The following is a 23,211-nucleotide window of genomic DNA, read 5'->3' as shown; positions in this document are numbered from 1 at the left end:
TTCTTGGTCCTGTTCTCTAGCTACTTCTCTACAATCTCTACAATCTCTTCTCTACAATAGGAAGAAAATAAATAGGAAACAAAGAAAATTAGGTAACTGCTAAGAAGGTCAAGCAAACTGTTGTTTACACAATCTTTTCTTGTTCTTGTATATATATTAAATCATTTGTGTTGATTGATTATATTTTGCAATAGACATAAAATTTTTTTTAAAGAAATTTGAGGAAGGTCCTCAAATTCACTTCTACCTGAAATGAAAAAAAACTTCATGAAATACTTTGATCTGGCCTTGAAGGAAGGACAGGGTTTCACCAGATGGAAATGGGGAGAGGGAAGAGGAAGAAAAGAGATGTAATAGAGTAAGACAGTAGGAATACAGATTTGAAGAGGGCATGATGAGAATGGAGAATGTTCCAGTTTTTCAGAAACAGACTCCATAAAAAAACTACTAAAAAAGAGATATGACTCACTACAAGGATTAGAAAAAGATTCCTGGGCAACTAAATTGTGCAGTGAATAGAATACCAGTCCTGAAGTCAGGAGTACCTGAGTTCAAATCCAACTTCAGACACTTACCACTTACTAGCTGTATGAGCTACTTAACCACAGTTGCTGGAGGAGGGGGAGAAAGAGAAGGAGGAAGAGGAAGAGGAGGAGGAGGAGGAGGAGAAGGAGAAGGAGGAGGAGGAGGAGAAGGAAAAAACTACTGACAGTCTTGAGCAGCCTTGAATGCCAAAGCAGAGTGCTCTGTTCAAGTAATTATTAAAGATTTTTGTATAGAGTGTGATGATAATAATCATGAATTAGGAATTACTTGGGCAGGGGTAGACAGGATGGATTGAAAAGGAAGAGATAGGAGTCCCAAGGACTAATTTGAACAGGAATCCTGAACTTTTTTGTATCATGGATCCTTTTAGCAGAATGGAGATGTCTAATAGAATAATATTTACTGTCTTCATTCATAATAGAAGGAAATGCTAAATTTCACTTGAAGATTAGTGAAAATAAAGATATATGGGGTTTTTTCCATCCAAATTTATTGTCCTCTAAAAATGTATTCATGATGCCCTGAAGACATCCCTCCTCCCACCCTGTGGAGTCCAGATTAAGGACCCCTAAATTAGAAGGTAGATACAATATTCAAATTCCTCATCCCTGAAGGGCTTCTATCAGAGATTTGGATTGTCAAGAAGGAGATAGAGTCAGATATGTGAAGTTCAGATATAGGTTGAATTATGTGAACTCTGAGGTTCCTTCTTCCTCTCTGAGATTCTGTACTTCCTTGAGTTTCCCACCTCTGACACTTTGGGAATATCTCTTTAAGGAAAACAGAAGAATGAAGACATAATTGGATCTAAAGGAAATATTAAATGGGGTCTTATTTGCTTTGCAATTCACAATAGACATAGTGTCTATGATATGAAGAAATTTCAGATAGTTCTATTCTATTCAAAGGAAGAGGCTTTCCATCACTAGAATGGACTTTTTGCATCATAACAAAGAATATAGAAAGTGGAAGAAAGAAAACTCTGGGAGTCATTTAGTTTTAGCCCCTCATTTTACATTGGGATAAATTAAGACCAAAGGAGGGGGAATGACTAATATTAGTGTTCTGACTCCCAGATCAATACTCTGTTTTTCTATGACTGCCCCATTACTAGTTGTTATTGAATTCTGAGAATGAGGCCTCATCTTATCACTGCTTCTGTCATTACAACTTTCTAGTTATACATAGTTCATTAAACTAGAGGTTTTTTAGAGTTAGAAGAAACCTCAGAGATCATTGTCTATGGCTCATCCCAAGATCTCCAGAGACTATATTTTGGAAGAGATGAGCTACTTCAGGTTCTGGAGCTATATTGTATTAATTAGTGAGTACTTCACATGGCCCAGTATATTTAGCCAACTCTGGATTCTGAACCCAACCATCCTTTCTAAGCCTTTTCACTACATCACACACACACACACACACACACACACTCTTCCCTATCTTCTTCCTCCTTCTTCCACCTTCCATGTATTGCTTTGAGAACATCAAATTAATACTACTATTGCTTCTGGAAAGGATGTGACTATGTATTCCCTTTGGTTCCTCTCATTAAAACACCTTTTCACTCTAGTCACCATGCTCCAAGTTGTGTTATTTATACCCCTCATTTAATTATCAATACTTTTTTCATAGTTATATGCATTTTGTTTCCTTCTAAACAGTTTAGACTGTTTCCTTGAGAAAAAGGGCCTTTTTTTGGCCTTTCTTTGGATCCTAGCATCTAGCACAGTGCCTGACATAGACTAGGCATTTAATAAATGTTTATTGATTTATTAATTATTAGAATGTAAGATCCTTGAGGAGAGGGATAGTTTTGCTTCTATATATTTGTATGGCTGTCAACACAGTGCTTGGCACATAGTAAATATTTTTTTTCATTTATCAGTTACATTTTTCATTCATTCAGATACAAAATGAGGTTGTAGCAGAACCTGATGGAACACTAATAGTTTGGTTTTAGTCATAGTTGTAATGTCAGAGCTGGAAGGGACATCAAAGAGCATCTGGTCTAAACCCTTTATTTTATAGATCAAGAAAATGAGAGACAGAAAAAGGAAGGGCACTGACCAGTGAATTAATGGCAGAATAGGGACCATGAACCCTAATCTCTAGGCCTGTAGGCCAAGATCCTTGCCACTATTCTACCTTACCTTTGTGTCTGGAGGTCTTCAAACTGAATACACTATCACAAGTAAGGAAGATGATGGAAGGGATTCCTGCTCAGGAACAGGTGGAAACCTGTTGAGGTTCTTTTTACCTCTAAGATTCTTTTAATCATCATCATAATAGTAATAATAACAATACCTTATATTAGTACCAAGCTTTATATTTTCTTTTTTATACTTTATTTAATATCACTTTTCAAAAATTGAATTCCAAATTCTTCCCATCTTTCTCTCCAGTCTTTCTCCTCCAGTCATTAAGAGGAAAATCAAAATGATATCAATTATACATTTAAAAATGATTTCCGTATTAGCCATCTTGTTGAGAAAGACTTAGAGAGACAGATGAAGAGAAAGGCTCTATATTTTCAAAGCATTTTAAGAATTCAACAACCTTATTTAGTTGCTGAGAGACAAGAATATTATTAAATTCATTTAATAGGATACAAATGGCTCAAAACAGTTAAATGACTTGTTTATAATCATAGACTGAATCGATGATATAATCGCTACTACAGTATGGATCTATGGACACCAAGTCCTAAACTCATTCAACTAGCCCATGCTGAATCTACAGAAATCCAGCCCTCACATATAATTCAAAGTACAATTCAATATACATGAACTGATTTTGTTTTTCTAAAAGCACATATCTGACTATATTACCCCATCCCACTATTTTAATAAAATCTATTGATTCTAAGAAAAAATATGAACTCTGTTCATTGGCATTTAAAGCACTTCATGACATTTTTTGCTTTCCATCTTTCTTACCCATTACTCCCTTCCATACATTCAGTGGTTCAGCCATTTGGTCTTATTTGCTGTTTCTCACGTATAATATTAAATCTCCTATCTCTATGCCTTTGCACAGCCTATTTCCCATGCCCATTAAAGTTCTTCCTCCACCTCTTTAACCTTCCTTCAAGAATCAATTTAAATATCAATTTCCATACAAGGCCTTTCCTGGTCTCCCAACTATTGGAGCCTTCTTGGGGAACCTGTGTTTTGTACTTATTTTATATATAGTTATATATGTGTATGTGGTCTCCCTTGATCAAAGAATGTAATCTCCTTGAGGGAAGGAAATGTTTTGCTTTTGTCTTTACATTCCTAGCACCTAAAACTGTGCCTGGCATATGATCAGTGTTTAATTAATGTTTTTGATGGATTTTCTGGAATAAATATATTGTATTGCTTGAAAAATATCTGCATTTTTTTCTTTCTAGTTTCTTAGGGTTAAAGAATATTAGAACATTTGCAGTAAAGTAGAAAGAGGCCAGAACATAGTATTCAAGAAACTTGCGTTGGAATCCCAATTCCAACAATCACTAAGCTTAAACCTTTCAGAACCTTACTTTTTAAATGTGTAAAATGGAAATAAAAGGAAATAATCTCTTCCTTCTACACCTATGACACCAAATATGATAGTATATGAGAATGTGTTTTTTCAAAGCTGTCTGCCAGTCAGCATCTCTCCCAGCTGGATCCAAGAGTGATTAACCTATATCTTGATACCTCTGAGATTTCCCTGTTCTCTTCTATGAATGAAATGAACATTCCCACCTGACCCAGAAGTGCTAAATTGTTAATAGCCTCCCTAAAGATTTCTGATGTTCTCTCCCATCAGGGGATTCTCTTTCCTGTGGGTTCCTGAGAGCCAGAGGTTGGATGGCATCCACATTTCTAGGCAGCTGACATCATGCCCAGTGTTGTTTTTCTGCATGTTTTCTGGATGTCTTTTGTTTTAACATCACATTTATTTTCCAAATGTACTCCTCCCAAGCCCCTTTCTCAGGAAATCATCCCTTACAACAAAGATTAAAGAAAAAATCCTGCTCAAAAAAAAGCCAAGCCATTTATTAATTGTATCTGAGAACAAATGCAACATTCCACACACAGAAATCTCCACCTCTCCTCCCTAACACATCTTGGTCATTTTATTTACATGTCATTCATAATAACATTTTATCTTTCTTTGGTTTACATTGTTGCAGTCCTAGAATCTATCCTCCTTTTTAGGCACTTCCTCCTCCTTTATAGTAGAATAAAACATAGACAATTCCCTGCTCACATTGATCATTTCCTGAGTACTTCCTATATGTCCTGCCTGGTGCATGACTGTAGATGCCTGAATATGAGCATCTGTTTTTTGTTTTTTTTCCCCAGAATTCTACAGTTGGAAAGGGCCTAAAGGGAAGGACTAATAATACCTAAATAATAATATTTTCATTGCTCTTTATAAATGTCTCATTTGATCCTCACACCCAACCTATGAGGCAGGTGCCATTATTATTTACATTTTATAAATGAGAACACTAAGAAAGAATAAGTGACTTATCCAAGTTTACCTATCTCCCAAATGTCTCAGCCAGGATTGGAACTAGAGTCTTTTGGACTTTAAGTGTAGTACTCAGTTTGCTAGCTGCCTAAATTCTAAGGCCTCTCTGGGGCTCAGTTTCCTCATCTACAAATGAGGGATTGGGCAAAATTATTTTATTGTGGTTCAGTAGAAGCAGTTATGAATTGAGAGGAAGACGGTAATTTCAAGTCCTGAGTCAGTTATTTACTCTCTTTGTGACTCTGACAAATATAATCTGTTGACTTCAGTTTCTACAGCTTTAAAACAAAGGAGTTAGATATTACCTTTGGTGTTCTCTGACCCATGAACACGCCTCTCCACTTCCCCATTTTTAACGATTCTTCCTTCTCTTGTCAACGATGTTGAAGCTTGTTTCTGTTGCTCAGACCTGGCCATGAGTCCATTCTGATCAGATTTCACTTGCGTATACATGTTAGTAGAGGACAGAGTGCAGAAGTGGATTTTCCTCTGACAAATAAAGGAAGAGGAAGATAGCTAGACTTCATCTGAACAAAGGACAACAATTGATAAACTAATGGGGTTTATCAAATGCCTATTCTGGCATTTAAAAAGTTTGAGAGACATAATTTCTGGGTAACAATCATTTTGTTAATAAGGCATCGTATTTAATAATAAAAAATGGTCATCTGGCCATCTCTCAGACCAAAGATCCCTCATGGTGACAAATTCAGTTTATATAACCTTCAAAAAGTAGGTTTTCCTGAGGGTAGCAATCAACTTTGATTGGAGTTAACAATGAGAGAATGAATATTACAGTGAGGGACTGAGCTGTTTTCCAATGAGGATCTTGGGGTACAGGACTTGGATCACTCAAGTCTTTGTCAAAGAAGCTTAATGAGTTCCATATTATCTGTTTGATAAAAGGGAGAATCCACCTTTTCCCAGACCTGTCTGAGTAAACACAATGAGCAGAAATGTACCCATTAACCTAAACTTACAATTTCTTTTCCTGTTTTTGGTTACTGTTATCCAGCTATTTTGGCTGGCTTCTTTTAGAAGGATTTCCCAAACAGGATGATTTCTGGATGAGGAAGGAGAAAAGAAGAAAACTCTTGGTCTTAATACAAAATGTTATTACAAAGGAGAAATAATTGTTTCCTTCACTATTCCATATGGGGCTCCTGAACTAATTGTGGAGAGGAATAATGAGTTATTAAAGAAGGTGATGGGGTGTGGGGGTGACAGTCTTGTTTGGCTTAGGAAGGTTTTGCCAATATCCTGACCAGGACAATCTTCCTTATTACCCCTCCTCTATCCAAAGGGGTGGAAATTCCACACTCTGAGAAATACTTACTTAGAAGTAAACACAGCAATTGCTATGCTTCAATAATTCAGATCTGTGACCTAATTGTTCTGAATATTTCCCCCATTCTTTGCATAGCAAATCTATGCCCAACTTCTCACGTGGAATCTGCTCAAGTTCTGAGATCCATCTTTTAGCTCAGGAATTCTTAATCTTTTTTTGTGTCATAGATTCCACCAGAAAGTCTGGTGAAGACAATGGACCCCTTCTGAGGATCCTCTTTTTAATGTGTAAAATAAAAATACATTTTACATTTGTACTCCCTCTAAGGATGTGAGAAACAGTGTTAGACTTGAAGTCAAATCCTGCTCTAGATTTTAGGCAAATCATTTTTACCTCTCCAGTTTCACTTTTCTCATCTGTAAAACGAGAGGGTCGTAGTGACCATTCAACTCCTTTCCAACTTTCATTCTATGATCCTATGGTTGTTGGGCCAACCTCTTTGGAATAATCATGGATCTTGTTGATTCACCTAGAGACAGTTAGGTGGTACAGTGGACAGTGTCAGAAAGACATGAGTTCAAATTCAGCCTCAGATATTTATGAGCTATGGGACCCTGGGCAAATCACTTAATCTTGTTTGCTTCAGTTTCTTCAAATATAAAATGGGGATAATCATAGCACCTGCATCCTAGAGTTGTTGTGAGGATGAAATAAGATAATATTTGCTGTTGTTTCAATCATGTCCAATTTTTTTGTAACCCTATTTGGGATTTCCTTGGGAAAGATAATGGAGTGGTTTGCCATTTCCTTCTCCAGCTTATTTTACAAATGAGGAAACAAACAGGGTTAAGTGACTTACATATACAGCTATTAAGTATCTGAAGCTAGATTTGAACTCAGGAAAATGAGTCTTCCTGATTCCAGGAACTTTGTGCCACCTAGCTGCCCAATAATATTTGTAAATGCTTAGCATAAGGTAGTTATTTAATAAATGTTTATTCCTTTCCTTTCATATGGAGACTTTGGACACTGTGGGGTCTGATGCAAACAGTGCAAATGCTATTCACAAACTGGCATGTCTGGAGGACCTTACTTATATGGAATCCTTCCCATTTGGATCCTATGCAGGACAACTTCCCTGATAGTGATGAACATACTGAGAAGTATACCTCTCTTCTTTTAGGTTTCCCTTAATTTAAATAATCAGATGTCAAAGTCTTTATGTGGGTTGAAGGAACTCTTTTTTTCTTTATTTTTTTTATTACAGCTTTTTATTTTCAAAACATATGCATGGATAATTTTTCAACATTGATCCTTACAAAACCTTGTGTTCCATATTTTTCCTTCCTTTCCCCCACCTCCTCCCCTAGATGGCAAGTAATCTAATATATGTTAAACATATTAAAAAATATAATTAAATCCAATATATGTATATATATTTATACAATTATTATGCTGCACAAGAAAAATCAGATCAAAAAGGAAAAAATGAGAAAGAAAACAAAATGCAAGCAAACAATAACAAAAAGAATGAAAATGCTATGTTGTGATCCACACTCAGTTCCCACAGTCCTGTCTCTGGATATAGATGACTCTCTTCCTCACAAGATCATTGGAACCAGCCTCAATCATGTCATTGTTGAAAAGAGCCATGTCCATCAGAATTGATCATTGTATAATCTTGTAGCTGAGTATAGTGATCTCCTGGTTCTGCTCATTTCACTTAGCATCAGTTCCTAGAAGTCCCTGCAGGCCTCTCTGAAATCATCCTGCTGATCATTTCTTATAGAACAATAATATTCCATAACATTCATATACCATAACTTATTCAGTTATTCATTCTCCATTTAATGGGCATCCACTCATTTCCAGTTTCTTGCCATAGCAAAAAGGGCTGTCAAACATTTTTGCACATGTGGAACCCTTTCTCTGAAGGAGCTCTTTTAAGAGTGCATTGTGTTTTACTAAGATAAAGACAGCAACAGCAAGAAGACTCTTTTCCTCCTAACCCAGCAAAGTAATAAATAATTAAACAGGAAGCTATAAGTTGAAAAAAACACCCTATATGAAATTCAAAGACCTGAATGTGAGTTCCAGCTCTCTCTCTCTTAATTAGCACTTGTAGGCTACCAGGATTAAAAAATGACATCTGTGTTTATCTAGTCTTATCTAAATCTGGAGAAGAATCCCATCCTAACAAGCAGCCATGTAGAAGATGGGGAACTCACTACTCAAGGCTTTTGGAAAACTCTGATTGTTAGGAAGTTTTTTTTTTTCTTCTACCAAATTAGTTGTCTCTCAACAAGTTTGAGGCTTAATTTCTAAATCTATAAGACGAGATAATGTATTCCGAGTACTTTGAAACCACAAAGTGCTATTTAGATGGATTACTATTGCTGTCCATCAGGTGAGATTCCACTGAAATCATGGGTAGAAATAGGAAGTCAATCCAGAAAATGACCCTATTTTTATCATGCAAGAAAGCAAAACTTAATATACCCAAGTATTAGATACTGTCCTTGGATATGAGAGGCCTAAATATAGTCTTTATATATTCTCCATCATAATCTTAATGGTTTATGTCCCCAGCAAGTATTCAAGATGTTACTAAAGACATGAAATACAGAACAGATTTATTAAAGAAAATAATGTGCATGGAGAAGACTTCTATTTGAATCCTCAGAAAAACAATAAGAGAGTCCAACCAATGAGTCTCATTTGCCTCCGCATAGATTTGTCATGAGCTACACTTAAGGAAGACTCTGCCTCCTGAGGGAATCACAGGACCCATTGCAAGTACAATTTCAGTATATTTATTCCAGGTAGAGTTTCAGCACCATTTATGTCCTTTCCTCCCTCCAGGGACAATCCACCTCCTTCACTGTAGTGAACCTACAGCTCTTTGCTTCATGCTTCACTTGATAAGAATAATCAGAACTCTTGCATGTTGAAGAATTCTTTTAGGGTGTCTTTTGGTCTATTGATGTTATGCCACAGTCACCTCGAGGTCGCCCTAACTCCCAGAACCCCAGGCTATAATCATTCCCTCTTAAGCATGTGATGAGATGAGGGTCTTGCACCTTAGATATTAGATATTAGAATATCAGCAACCTCTCCAGCACCTCCCTTCATCACGCTATTCTAGGCACCTCCCCAATTAGAGTATCCCCATCCAGGTACCTCCTCCCACTATGTCATTGAACTTGGGATTCTATAAAAGATCTTCATGGAAGGACACTGGGGGGGAGTAGGTGGGAGCGGGGGGGGGGGGAGGAGGGGGAAGAATACTTAAGATGAGAATCCTACTTAATTGATTGATTTACTCTCCAATAAATTAATAATCAAATTGTACTCCAATCTTTATTCTGTCTCAGTTTCGTGGCATTACATTGAGACAAAAACAGCAACTACAAGCCTCCCTTTGCCTCCAAAGTATAAGTAATTAAATAAGATAGAAAGCTCCCTCAATTCTCCTCTCTCTCTCACCTCCCATATGTAATATGTTGCCAAGGTCTGTCATTTTTTACCTTGCTAACAGTTCTTGCCTCAGACAAGTATGTGTCCCTAGGAATGTCATTTAAGCTCTCTTTGCCTCAAACCCTCTTCTGTGAAATGGGGACACACTGGAGAAGGAAATGGCAAACCATTCCAGTATCTTTGCCAAGAAAATATCATGGACAAGTCCATGTCATGAAGAGTTGGACATGACTGAAGGACTGAGCAACAGCAACAATGACATCTCTTGCATATCCCCCCACCTCTCCTCTGCCACTGCCCCAATTCTGGCCTAGGCCCCCATCACCTCATGTCTGATGGTTGCTCTCTCTGCCACACTCCAGACTATTCTCTGCTTGGCTGTCAAAGTGATCTTCCCAAAGTTCAACCAGATCATGTCAGCCAGCAACTCAATGAAGTTCCCTGTTACCTCCAAGATCTCTTAGCATCCAAAGGCCTTCACAATCTGCTGTCCCTCCCACTTCCACTCCCATTTTTCTGGTTTTCTTATGCCTTAACAACTTTATTCCCCTCCCCAGCAAATTTCATTGCTGTTACTTGTATCTTGCACACAGCAAAAACTCCTATCTCCATTATGTTAATATTAAGTATATAATTAAGATGATAAGAAATCATATTTCTATGCTTCTTTAAAGTTTGCTGAAGCAGGACATGATGTATTGGATTAAAGAGTCCTGAGTTCAAATTTTCTCATAGCATATCCTTTATCTCTCAACTCCAGATATTTTCATTGACTGTCTTCCATACTTAGATTGCTCTCTCTTCTCTCCATCTCCTAGCTTCTTTTAAGTCTTGGTTAAAATTCCCTCTTCTACACTTAGTCTTTCCAAATCTCCCTTAATGCCTTGTCTTTGTCAGTTTTTAATTTCTCCAGTGCATAGTTGTTTGCATGTTTCCTCCCTGGTGAGCTCCCTGACACATCTTTTGCCTTTCTTTATAACGCCAGTTCTTGGAACAGCATAGGTGTTTAATTAATAAGTATTTATTGACCAATTGACAGTGATCTTCATGATGCTTTTGTTTCCACATCACTTCTACTTCCCTTTATCTCCTTTTTCTATCAGAGGAAGCATTATGTTTCTCCTACCAGGTGCTGACTGAGCCAAAATGACTTTGGGCAAGTTAATATATTTCCAGATCTTTTCTTAGTCAAAATTAATAGCCATACTTTCAGTGCCAAAGTGCTCCTCTGATGAAAATGATGGCTCCCTTTCTCAGCCATTTAACCAGCTATCTCTTCTCTTGCTACTTAGGCTTTAGATAAATCAATTGAATTCGACTCCCTTTCCTAATTTCAGTATTCAAACAAGTCAGTCAGGACCCAAACAATGACCAAATGGAGCTTGGGTTAGGACTTATAAGTGGCCACATAGAATCAGATTGGTTTGGTTTAAGTCCTGGTCCTAAAGAAAAATCTAGCCATTAATCCCAAGACATCTTAGGAGGATTCAGAGTTGCAAAAGAGGAAAATAAATGCTTTTAAGAGCATCTGTAGGTGAGGGTATGATACCCTATGTGGACAGAGACAAGAAAGGAGGGAAGGAGGAAAAAAGGGAAGAATGTAAGGAGAGAGGGAAGAAGAGAGAGAGGAAGGGAAGAAAAGAGGGAGGGAGGGAAGGAAGAAAGGAAAGAGGGAAGGAAGGAGGTGAAACCATGGCATGTAAGTGAATTGGATTTAAGTGAGAGAGGGCTGTGCAAGGTCATCTGCCTCACTTTCCCCTCCAGAACCATCTGGGTCCAGTGGCCAGCTACAGATCAGGACACAACATTCAAACAAGGCGGTCCATCCCCCTCAGCTGGCATTTCTCTGAGTCCTGTTGGGACCAAAAGAAAACAGATGGCTTTCTATCCCGCCTTTCCATCTCCCATCATCCCTTCCCTCTAAGTGGAGCCAAAACATGTAAATTACTCTGAGATTCAGAGAGAAGCTTCAAGAAAGCAATGAACACACCAAGGGTGAGGGGTGGAGGGTGGGTAGCTAACATCTGCTGTTGGCACTCTGCCATAACAACAAAAACTCATTTTTCTGTGGTGTTGATATTAAATAAATAATTATAATGATGATGATAACAAATCATTTTTCTATGTTGCTTTAATGTTTAGTGAAGCAGGGCATGGTGTATTGAAATTAGAGATAAGGAAACTGGATTTAAATCCTGTCATAGCCAATCATTTAGCGGTAGTTAGTGTCTACAGTGTCTATGACACCAGTTGGTGTGATCTTGGGCAAATCATTTGACCACTATCAGCCTCAGTTTACTCATCTGTAAAATAAAGATAATAATAACACTTTCTTCCCAAGCTTGCTGCAAGAAAAAAAATGAGATAATAAGTATAAAGTGATTTACAAACCGTCCTGGAAATACTTCCTATAAATACTAACCATTATTATTGTTATCATCATCATCATTGACTCTGGGCAAGTTATAAAACCTCTCCAAGTCTCAGTTTCCTTATCTATTAAAAAGTGATAATAATAACTATGTCCCTTTCCCCACAGTTCTGTTCTGTGGCAAATATTTTGTAACTTTGAGGTGTTATGGAAATATGAACTTTGGCTACTGATTCTAACAATAATATTACTAATTCTATTTAGTAAATGCTTGTTGAATTGACTGGATTTGGAAGGGATCTCAGAATATAGAATATCAAAGGTGGAAGGGATCTTAGATCATAAGATAAATGCTGTGAAAAGTTACAGACACATTAAAACTTACCTAGTACAATTTCTTCAGGCCTATAAATCCTTCTCACTACTAATCAAATGCAGAAATAAACCTGATCCCACCAAGCATTCATCATTTCTAACCCAACCTTGGTTCAAGAGTAGCATCTAATAAGAAGAGTAGGCTCTTCTAATAATAATTCTGGGCTGGGAGGTAATATACCAGCCCAGAACATCCTTTTTCCAGTGGAGGCAACAAGGGCTCAGAAAAGTTAATATTTATTTGAGGAGAGGGAAAAGGAAAGGGAGAAGAGAAGAGAATTTGTTATGAGAGGAATATCTTTTCTCTGAGCTTATGTGGTAGATTATTGCTATTGAAATACATTTTCTGCTATGAAAAAATTATAGAGTTTAAAAACCTAGTTTTATTAGTATGATCAAATATAGGTTCAGACCCTAGAGAAAGCAATAAACCTGCACAATCATTAGGGTTCTAAAAAGGCTTCTTCTAGGCAAAATCACATCAGAATGACAGAAAATAATTCTTTTATAAATTGCAATCATATACATTTCTCTTAAGCCATTAAAGAAAAGACAGATTCATAGTTCAGTGCTTCCTTCAATGTCAAAAAAGTTGAAAAAACTTAAAATGTTAATCTCATACATAAGCAAACCTAATCAAATTGTTCATATGTACACTAAGTCAAGTTACTGATTAAATTACAGAAGAAGATTTACAAATAAGTTAGTTGAGGGAAAGATTTATATATTGCCAAAGAGTCAAGGATAGTTGAGATTCTTCCCCTGGCTCCTAACCTAAGATATATTAAAGGTCTTAAGTAAATTTTCACATCCCAGGGGACAAGTTTTGGTGAGGTGAGGTTAATATTAATTGGAGACAGGTTTTTAGTTCACCAAAAGTTGCAAGAGAAATGGCACTGAGTCTCAAATAATAAAAATTAATTAAAAATCAAATAAAAAACATTTCCATTTCAAAATGAATCCAGAACTTATGGCATAAAGGAAGGAAATCTGGATTCAGAATCATGAGATTTGAGCTGGGGTTCTCCCTCTTCTGCTGACTTAACTGTTTGACTTTGAGCAAATCTCTTTCCTTCTTTGGGTCTCAGTTTGTCATCTGCAAAAGAAGACTAAAGTAGTAGAATGCTATGGTGCCTTCAGATAAATATATTTTTCAAGTCTATATTTTACATAAGCTAACTAACTTGTGAGTCTCTACTCCATTGAAATCAATAGACTGAACCTACTCCTCTTATTAGATGCTACTCTTAAGACCAAGATTGAGTTAGAAATGATGACTGCTTGTTGGGATCAGGTTTATTTCTGCATTTGATTAGTAGTGAGAAGGGTTTGTAGGCCTGAAGAAATTGTACTAGGTAAGCTCTAGTGTCTCTATAAATTTTGACACCATTTATTTTGTGATCTAAGACTCCTTGAGTTTTGATATTCTATATTCTATGGTTCCTTCCAAATCCAGTCAAATAAACAAACATTTACCAAGCTCCTGCCATGTACCCAGAATAGTACTGAGTACTGGAGACACAAAGAAAAGTAAACTGATAGTCCCTGCCCTCAAGTTGCTTACAGTCAAATGAAGAAGACAATATGAAAACAGCTATGTACAAACAACATATATATTTACACATATTCCTATATGTGTAGCACACATACATGTACATATGTACATAAGTATAAAACAAATTTATGATAGTGTGTATACATACGTATATGTATATGTGTGCATATATATATATATGTATATATATATATATAAACACACATAAACATACAAGTTAAATTGGAGACAATAGAAAGAATTAAGCCATAAATGAAGATGTCTTATAAGAGGTGAGATTTTAGGCAGCACCTGAAAGAAGCCAGGGATGTCAGGAGACAGGGATGATAAAGGAGAGAAATCCAAGTATGACAGACAACCAATAACAATACTGCTATAAAAAATTTGTATTGTTGAGGAATAGCAAGAAAGCCAGTGTCACTAGATGGGAGAGGCCTGGCACATGAAGGACTTTAAAAAGGACATTCTGTTCAAGACATCCAATAGGCATTTGGAGATAGGAAGAGAGGGAGGAGGGGAGGAAGGAAGGGAGAGAGGGAGGGAGGGAGGAAGGAGGGAAAGAGAGAGAAAGAGAGAAAGAGAGAGAGAAAGAGAAAGAGAAAGAGCTAGGACAAAGCCCTGGGGGATACCCATAGATACTGGGTGTGACCCGAATGAAGATCCAGCAAAGGAGACTAAGAACAAGTCGTCAGACTGGTGGAAGGAAAACCAGATTAGAATAATGACAGAGATTTGAGATGTAAGGATTGAGAGATAAGGATACAGGAATGTTAAACACTGCAGAGTATCAGAGCCTGCAGAGGTCAAGGAGAAAAAAGACTGAGAAAAGACCCATGTATTTGGCAGTTAAAATATCATTGGTAGCTTCAGAGAGAAGTTTCAGTTGAATAATAAAGTTGGAAGCCAAATTGTAATGTAATGACAAAGGTCACTTTTAATGGGGTGACCAGTTACTCCATTTGTCCTATTTCGTATTCTGCCTTAAGGTTATGACCGTCCCCTCTTAATGGTTGAGATAAAGGTGTTATAGACATTCCTTAATGTCATTAGAATATCAGTAACCTCCATCTATAAGGCTATCCCCACCTAGGTCTCTGCATTATGTAAATGTCTCTCTGCATTATGTCAATGTTCTTGTTATTTCATAAAAGGCTTGCTGTCCCGATACTAGACTCATATTCTTGTCTAGCCCTGGGATCCATTGGTCCCAGTATTTCTCTCCATTTAATAAACTATTGAATTGGTCTCTAATTGAATTGGTCTTGCTCAGTTTCTTTTGACATTACAGTAAAGAAGTAAGAAAAGAATTAGAGGAAGAGTCAGTTTTCAAGGAGTTTAGCCACAAAAAGGAGAGATATAGGATGATAGCAGAAACAGCATGAAAGAATATTTTTGAGGATGAGAGTGGAGGATATGGATATGTTTGTAGGTTGTAAGGAAGCAATTAATAGACAAGAATAGACTGAAGATGAGGGAGGGGACAATACACAAAAGAAGATGGAAGAAATGGAACTGCTTGGATATAGTAGCTGAAGAAATCTGCATAATAAGAAATGAAGATGGAGAAAAAGAACCATGATAACTGGGGAATAATTGAAGAGTTGAAGAATTTAAAATCGTATTGATATGATATAGCTTTTAGGGAAATATAGTGGTGGATCCCCTGACCTTGGGACTTCTGTTCTGGCAAACTGATTCCAAAGTCCTCTGGCTTTGCCTCCCCCCACACACATACCCCTAATCTAGGAATGCTATTGTTCTGACAATCTGCCTGATTCTGGAGACCATTCCTCAATTCATTGCTGACTGGTAATCTTGTCAGTAATAATCTGATTAATCAAGAACCATTCCTTCTGGAGACTATTCCTTCATAACTATGAGCCATAAAATTAGTATATCTATGATTGAAATCTGCATAAATATATCTCCTTGCTTCTGTTTCTCTGCTGAAAGTCCCTTAGAATTCTAGCCGGTTCTTGTAATGGTGTTACAATTATTTTCACTAAACTTTGCCCCTTGAGTAGGAGATGGGTTCAAACCTGCCTGAAAATTCTTTTGAGTCTCCTGGCAATACTGGTCTGAGACCCCAAACTTTGGGTCCACCTTTCCCAACCTCAACAATATTAGGTACAAAAAACAAAAATTGAGGTGCCAAAGCAGAGAGAGAATGATGTAAGGACAATGGATTATCAGTATGTATGTTGAAGTCTCCTGGCAGGAGTTGAAGAAAAGAGATTTATTGTGAGCCAGGCACTGAACTCATCGAGGAAAAAAGGAGTTTGGTAGACCACAGTTATCAGAATTTTGACTGGGTGCTAGATATAGATTGGGAGAACTTTAGTGGAGGAGAGATTGCTAAATTATAGGGGTAGATAGAGAGCTTGGAAGTAGTGACTTGGAGCAAGAAGGTTTTCAAATTCCCCATCTCAACCAATAAGTTGGAGGAAATGGGTGAAGATAGTGATGGAATGAATGGTCAGGGATGCTGTTATCTATTCTGACATTTTGTATTTTATGCACTAGGGGCCATATTCTGTGATTCAGTATCACAGACGACTGGGGGAAGGGGACATCTTGGTAATTCAGCACAAATCTGCCAGAAAGACTGCGTAGGTGTGGTTCCCCAGGAGCTGCTGCTGCCAGAAACAGTGTGAAAGGAAAGTAAAATCCACTTCATGGAATCTGCTGAAAGATTAAGTTAAAAAAAATACTATTCCTTTCCGTCTCCTCCATTTAAGCAAATATTAGATATGATTATTATAGATAAAGAAGGCACTTGCTGTCCTGAGAAGGGGAAAGACTATGGGATTGACTGCAAGAGGGAAGGAGATTAGGAAGGAAAGGTATAATGTTAATATTACTAAGATTCACAGAAATAGTACTTTAAAAGATCCTCAACTTTATCAGGGTGGGTCCTTGCTTCACAAATACAGATCATGGCTCCTTTAGAAAATGACTTTACAAGCGCCTTTAAAAAAAAAAAAAAAAAAAAAAAAAGGCTTCTCCTAGTGGTCACATTTCTGGGGATGAGTATCCTTATCCAAGCTAGTTTACAGACTTTGTTTCAGTGTCTGTAAAAGAATTCTTTTGAGTTTGAAAGGGCCTTCTAGAGCATAGACTCTGCTTGCATAATGTATGAGAACCAAGGATCTCTTTTACCTTTCAATGGAGAACTAAAATGCTACTCCAGGAATATCAATAGCTTTTCTGTGGCACTTTATAGTTTACAATGTACATCACAGACATTTCCCCATATGAGCTTCATCCTGGCATTGTGAAGTATTCAGCATAGGGATTCATTCCCACTTTTCAGATAAGAAAACTGATATTCAAGGAGACTATGGAACATTTCCTAAAATTACACAGTGCTTAGAGTGTCAGAGCAGGAAACACGTGTTGGTTCTTATGAACTCCCAGGTTGCAATGCTTCTCAACATGAATTTCATACACTTTTAACATTTTCTTCTTCACTTTGAGAAGTTAAGACATTACTGCCCAGGTTTATAAAGTAAATTCATGGGAGAACTGAGACCTGAATATTAATTAATCCAAGAAGTCTTTAGCTTTTCATTCTGGGCTTTTCTCATTGAATCCTTTGAACTGACACATAGAATCACAGAATATATTCATATACACATGCCTAAATATATACATGTATATATATATACTTATAATACATATATGTATTAAATATACATGTGTACATCCACATATACATATAGAAACATTTATTTGCTTAACATATATGTATTCCACATAGACATATATATATATATATAAATCACCTTCTTTGCATAATGATTTGTATTTAATGCTTATTCAAAACAGGGACAGGGGCTGGGATTTTTTTTCCTGAGGCAATTGGGGTTAAGTGACTTGCCCAGGGTCACACAGCTAGGAAGTGTTAAGTGACTGAGGTCACATTTGAATTCAGGTCCTCCTAACTTCAGGGCTGGTGCTCTATCCACTGCGCCATCTAGCTGCCCTTTTGGTTTGTTTTTAAGTAGATTTAATGTAGTGAATTTCAGTTCTTTTTCACCCTCTCTTAGGCATCAAAATATAGAGTCACAAAATATTCCTAGAAACTAAAGTATTCTGGTCTTACTATTTGGCTGTCTTAATACAAATTCTGAAATTTTCTATTTTTCCTGGTTATACTGGTATAATAATCTTGAAATGAAGAAAGTTTTCATATTCTGAATGGAGTATTAGACTAGATGATCGCTAAGATCCTTTCAGGCTCTGACATTCTGAGTTCCAGTTTCCACCTCTCCCCCAGTTTGAATCACAGAATTGGTCCCTCCCAGATCTGATGTTCTATGTTTTTTGTTTATCTGCTTTTTCCTTGAAACTGGTTAGTTCTTTCTCACCCAGGCTGGAAGTATATTGGCAACCCATAGCTTGATCCCACCATTGTTAGGCACTAGAGCTTTGACTTATTCTATCTCCAGCCTGGGGTCTGTTATGCCCTCGAAATTAGCCTGGTGCTCCTCCATTCCTATCCCAGGTGCACATCAGATTGGTGCCAGACAGTGCAAATATCCAATCAGTTTTAGCACTAAAGTAAATCAAAACTATTGAACTCAGGAGTTCCATCAACCTCAGTCTTTCCAGTAGCATAGATTACAAGCATGTGCTTCCATGCTCAGTGACCTTCTATGTTCTAAGGTTCCTTCTAGCTCTACTATCCTGTATATACAAGCCCCTTTCTGCTCTGACTATCCATCTTAGTCTGTCTTCCAGTTCTAACAGTCTATGCTTTTTGCATTATGATGTCCAGCCCCATCAGTGTTTCGGTTTTTTTGGTTCCTTGAATGGAATCCTACTTTTCCAAGTGAAAGCTTTCCTTCAGGTACTCAATGCTCTTATTTGCTCATTTGTTCATTATTTCTTTTCTTCTTTCATTCAGCATTGATTGGTTGAGATTTACAGTATACTGAAGGAGACATAAGAAGACAGGGAAGAGTAAAAACAAAAAACAAATAAGAGGTAGTTTCGCATGATTTGGAGACTGTGATTGGAGAATGATGGGGCTATTAACAGAGATGGGTAAATGAAGAAAAATAGACTCATTGTAGTGAAAAAAATTACTAGAAATCTATGATGGGGTATGGATTCTTTCTCTGACACCACTTTGTGATCTTGGCAAGTCCTTTTACCCCTATATGCCTCAATTCCTCCTTTGTAATGCTTAAAACACTTTAGATATGTGAGCACTACTATTCAATTCGAGATATGTTTATTTGGTGTCGTCTAATGTATCAGGCATAGTATTAGATCCTGGAAATCAATAAATACAGAAATTGACGCAATTGTTTTTCAAAGGGTCATGGGATTTTAGGATTTAAATCTGAAGGAACCTTAGAGATTCAATCACTTCATTCAACTGAGGCCCAAAGGGTCAAGTAGCAATTAGTAGGGCTCTGTTTTGAAGCCTTATTCAAATCTAGTGTTTTTCTTACTTCTTTTAGACTTGGAGACATTTTAAAAGATCATTCAGTCCAGCTCTGTCCGTTCTTTTGGATAAGTATTATGACTTTGTCCTCTTTTATAACTGCCCAGATGGTGAAGCCATCTTAGCCAGGGTCAAATGGTAGTAAGATACCCCCTAGAACAATTGAGATATCCGAGGGTCCCAAATAGACCTCTAATAGTTCTGAGTTAGGGCATAGAGAGTTTAAGGGATCTTCCCAAGATCACAAAGACAGTATATATTGGAGGTATACATAATTCTCGAATCCAGTCAATTCTCACTGGCTTCAAAGCCAATTCTTTATCCGCTATGCTCTCCTCCCTCTCCTCCAAAGGAAGCCTCTATCAATTATCCAAAAAGGAAAGTGAAGCCCAGAGCAGGAAAGTGAATGGTCACCATAGTGAATAGGCTGTATCTCCTCAAGTTCTCGGAGCCCTCCTGGGAGGCAGCCTTTTTCCTCTGCCCAGAGCTTTCTCTCTTACGGGAGGTCAGTCTCCTACCTCTCTAACCATTCTAGTAATTCAATCTCCCTGGGACTCCAAGCAATGGCAAACAAGCTGTTAGTGGGCTGATTCTCAGTTCAGATGCAGAGACGCATAAACCTGATCCTCTCTCCCCCTGAGAAAGAATCAGGATCAAATGGCTTAGGGACTGCAGAGCTTCCTCCTGATTGGCTGCTCATGACGTCACCCTCTTTTCAAGCTCTCCGCTCCTTAGACTACACGGTTAATTTGCCCGGGGTAGTTCCTCTGCTCGAGGGAGCAGGACGTTGTAGTTCACAGAATCCTAGGTTTTGTGAGAGCAGAGGCAGCCATACTAGGATGGTAAAAGCCCCTAGAGCATTAGGGCACAAAAGACTCCTGAAGGTGTCAGTGCCTTCTCTTTGTTGATTTTTTTCCCCATAAATTAATGCAATATATGGATATATGGTCTTCTTCATTAGACTATGAGCTTCTTGAGAATAGGGACTATTTGTGTGTGTGTGTGTGTGTGTCCCTAGCACTTAGCACAGTGCCTGGCACACAGGAGGTGCTTAATAAATGCTTATTGACTAAAGAATTCCAGGTAGGCTTTTCCCCCCTCATTCTACCATTTTCCATACTTCTTATTCACCACAGACAGCACAATACATGCGTCACTATGCCACAATTAGAGCATGCATGATATATAGCTCGTCTTTATTCTTGGGGTGAGCTCCAACTGTTCTTTCTCCCTCTCAGACACAGGCTGTTCCCAAATCCTGGAAGCTATATCTATAGTATCTCTCAGATTCAACCTTCCTCTCCATTCCTAATGCCTTTACTTTAATCTGAATCCTATTTATCACTAGCTTCTGATAAATGGCTTCCTAAGAATTCCAGTTCTCTCCTCCATTCTCTTTCCCTTCTAATCTCAATACTGCTTGTAGAATAATCCTTTTTACTCACAATCCAGGGTACTTTCACTTCTGCTTAAAATCTTTCATTAACTCCCTATTACCTACTCAATGAAGTTCAAATTACTTTCCCCCTCATTCTACTGTCACTCTATCTTTCTGATCAGATCTCCACTGAGACTGCTTACTTTTTGTTCCCTGAACTCATCATTCACTCTCATCCTCATTCCTCTGCCTATACAGTTTCCAGTATCTCCCCCTCCCTTTCCTGGATTTTGTCCTTGCCTTTAAAGTTCAACCCACAATGCCACTCGCTCTAAAAACCTTCAAGTTGGACTTTCAAGTCAATAAAGATCTTCTCTCACCTCAAGGCCATCGCTACCTATAATTTAATTTTATAGTTCTGGGAGAGAATTGAAGAGATCAATGGCAAGAGCACAGTCCTTGGGAGGGTGAGGATACAAAACTCTTCCTAAAGAAGGGTGTGTTATTAGACCATTTCAGGAGGAAACTCCAAAGAATCTTTTTTGGGTTTTTTTTGTTGTTTTTTTGGCTCCCCAGATCATCCAGAGATCCAAAGATCATCCAAAGAGATCATCCAAAAAATGTTAGAAGAAGGAATGAAGAAAAATATGTATGGTTTTAGGTCCCCTGACCCAAATAACAGAAGGTTCTGTGATTTCTCAGGACATATGTTTGGGATATGATGAAATTGTGGAGTATGTGAACAAGACTGATTAACAATAGAGAATTCAGGAGAGAAAAGAAAAAAAAAAAAAAAAAAAAAGACCCAAACAGCTGACAAAAATGGTATCTGAGGAGTACGAGAAAATCAGACAATCTTGTGAAGACTTGGATGAATTGATACAAAGTAAAGTGAATAGAACCAAAGAACAAGATACACAATGACCACAGTGATGCAAGTAAAAACAATACTAAGACAGGACGCAACTCTGGGTAACAGTAGAGACTAATAGTAAGACCAGAGTATATATAGTGAAACATACCTTCCTCTTCTCAATAGAGAGGTAAGGAACTAAGGGTGCAGAATGTTGCATATGCTATTAGATGTCACTGTTAATTGGTTTAACTTCATTTTGTTTTTCTTTTTTTTTTACCAAGAAATGTCCATTGTGGAAGAAGCACAACTGAAAAGAACTGTAACTTTTTTTTTTAAATAGCATTAATATAACTTTTTAAAAAGCTGATATCTGAGAATAGGATTTGGATTTCTTAACTGTAGCTTAAAATATACTAATTGTGTGCTCTTGGCAATAGGGCATCTAACCAACATTGGTTTAAAAACAAACAAATAAACCATATTTGCCTGAAATCTTAGACATCTAATCAAGAGAGTTTAAGTTGAGCATGATGGGCTTCATATTTGCAATCCCTCCTACTAGAGAAGTTAAGATTGATGGATTGTTTGAGCTTGGGAGTTCTGCATTGTTAAACTCTGTATTGACTGGATGTCCACATTAAGTCTAGTACCAATATACTGAGCCTATGAGTATACAGCACCTACCAGGAAAACTAAGGAGGAGTGAGCAGCAGGTTTAGGTTGGAAAAGGAGTAGATTAGAGATCTTATCTTATCTTATCTTAGTGATTGTCCTGTGAATGGCTGTTGCACTTCTAACCTGATAGAGTTAAGGGAATACCAGTTTGGGACTATGGGAGAGAGACAGACAGAAAACTAGACTGACAGAAACAAAGAGTTAGAAACAGAGAAAAAGACAGAAACAGAGAAACAGACAGCTAGACTGACAGAGAAAAAGAGACACATGCACATAGACACAGAGAGACATAGAGACAGACAGACAGACACACACACACACACACACACAGAGCTTTAAAAAAGAAAAAAGAAAACAAAAAACCAGCCTGTATAAATCCTAGAAGTCTAACATCATAAATAGTAGTAGGTACAGTGCAGGAGAAACAACAGCAGAAGAGAAGAGGAGAAATTCATGGCAAATATCATGTAGGAAAATTAATGTTTTTTCTTTTTTTTTTTTTTTTTCTTGCTGAGGCAATTGGGGTTAAGTGACTTGCCCAAGGTCACACAGCCAGGAAGTGTTAAATGTCTGAGATCAAATTTGAACTCAGGTTCTCCTGACTTCAGAGCTGGTACTCTATCCGCTCCGCCACCTACCTGCCACCATCATAAATTTTTGGAAAGGAAAGTTGAGGGGCTCAGAGAAAGGACAGATAGGAGTCAATGATTTCTTATTTTATAGAAAGTG

The sequence above is a fragment of the Sarcophilus harrisii genome, chromosome 3 (assembly GCF_902635505.1).
Source record: "Sarcophilus harrisii chromosome 3, mSarHar1.11, whole genome shotgun sequence".
NCBI classification, from domain to species: Eukaryota; Metazoa; Chordata; class Mammalia; order Dasyuromorphia; family Dasyuridae; genus Sarcophilus; species Sarcophilus harrisii.
The sequence above is the reverse complement of the archived record's forward strand: the minus strand, read 5'-3'. Positions refer to the sequence as shown.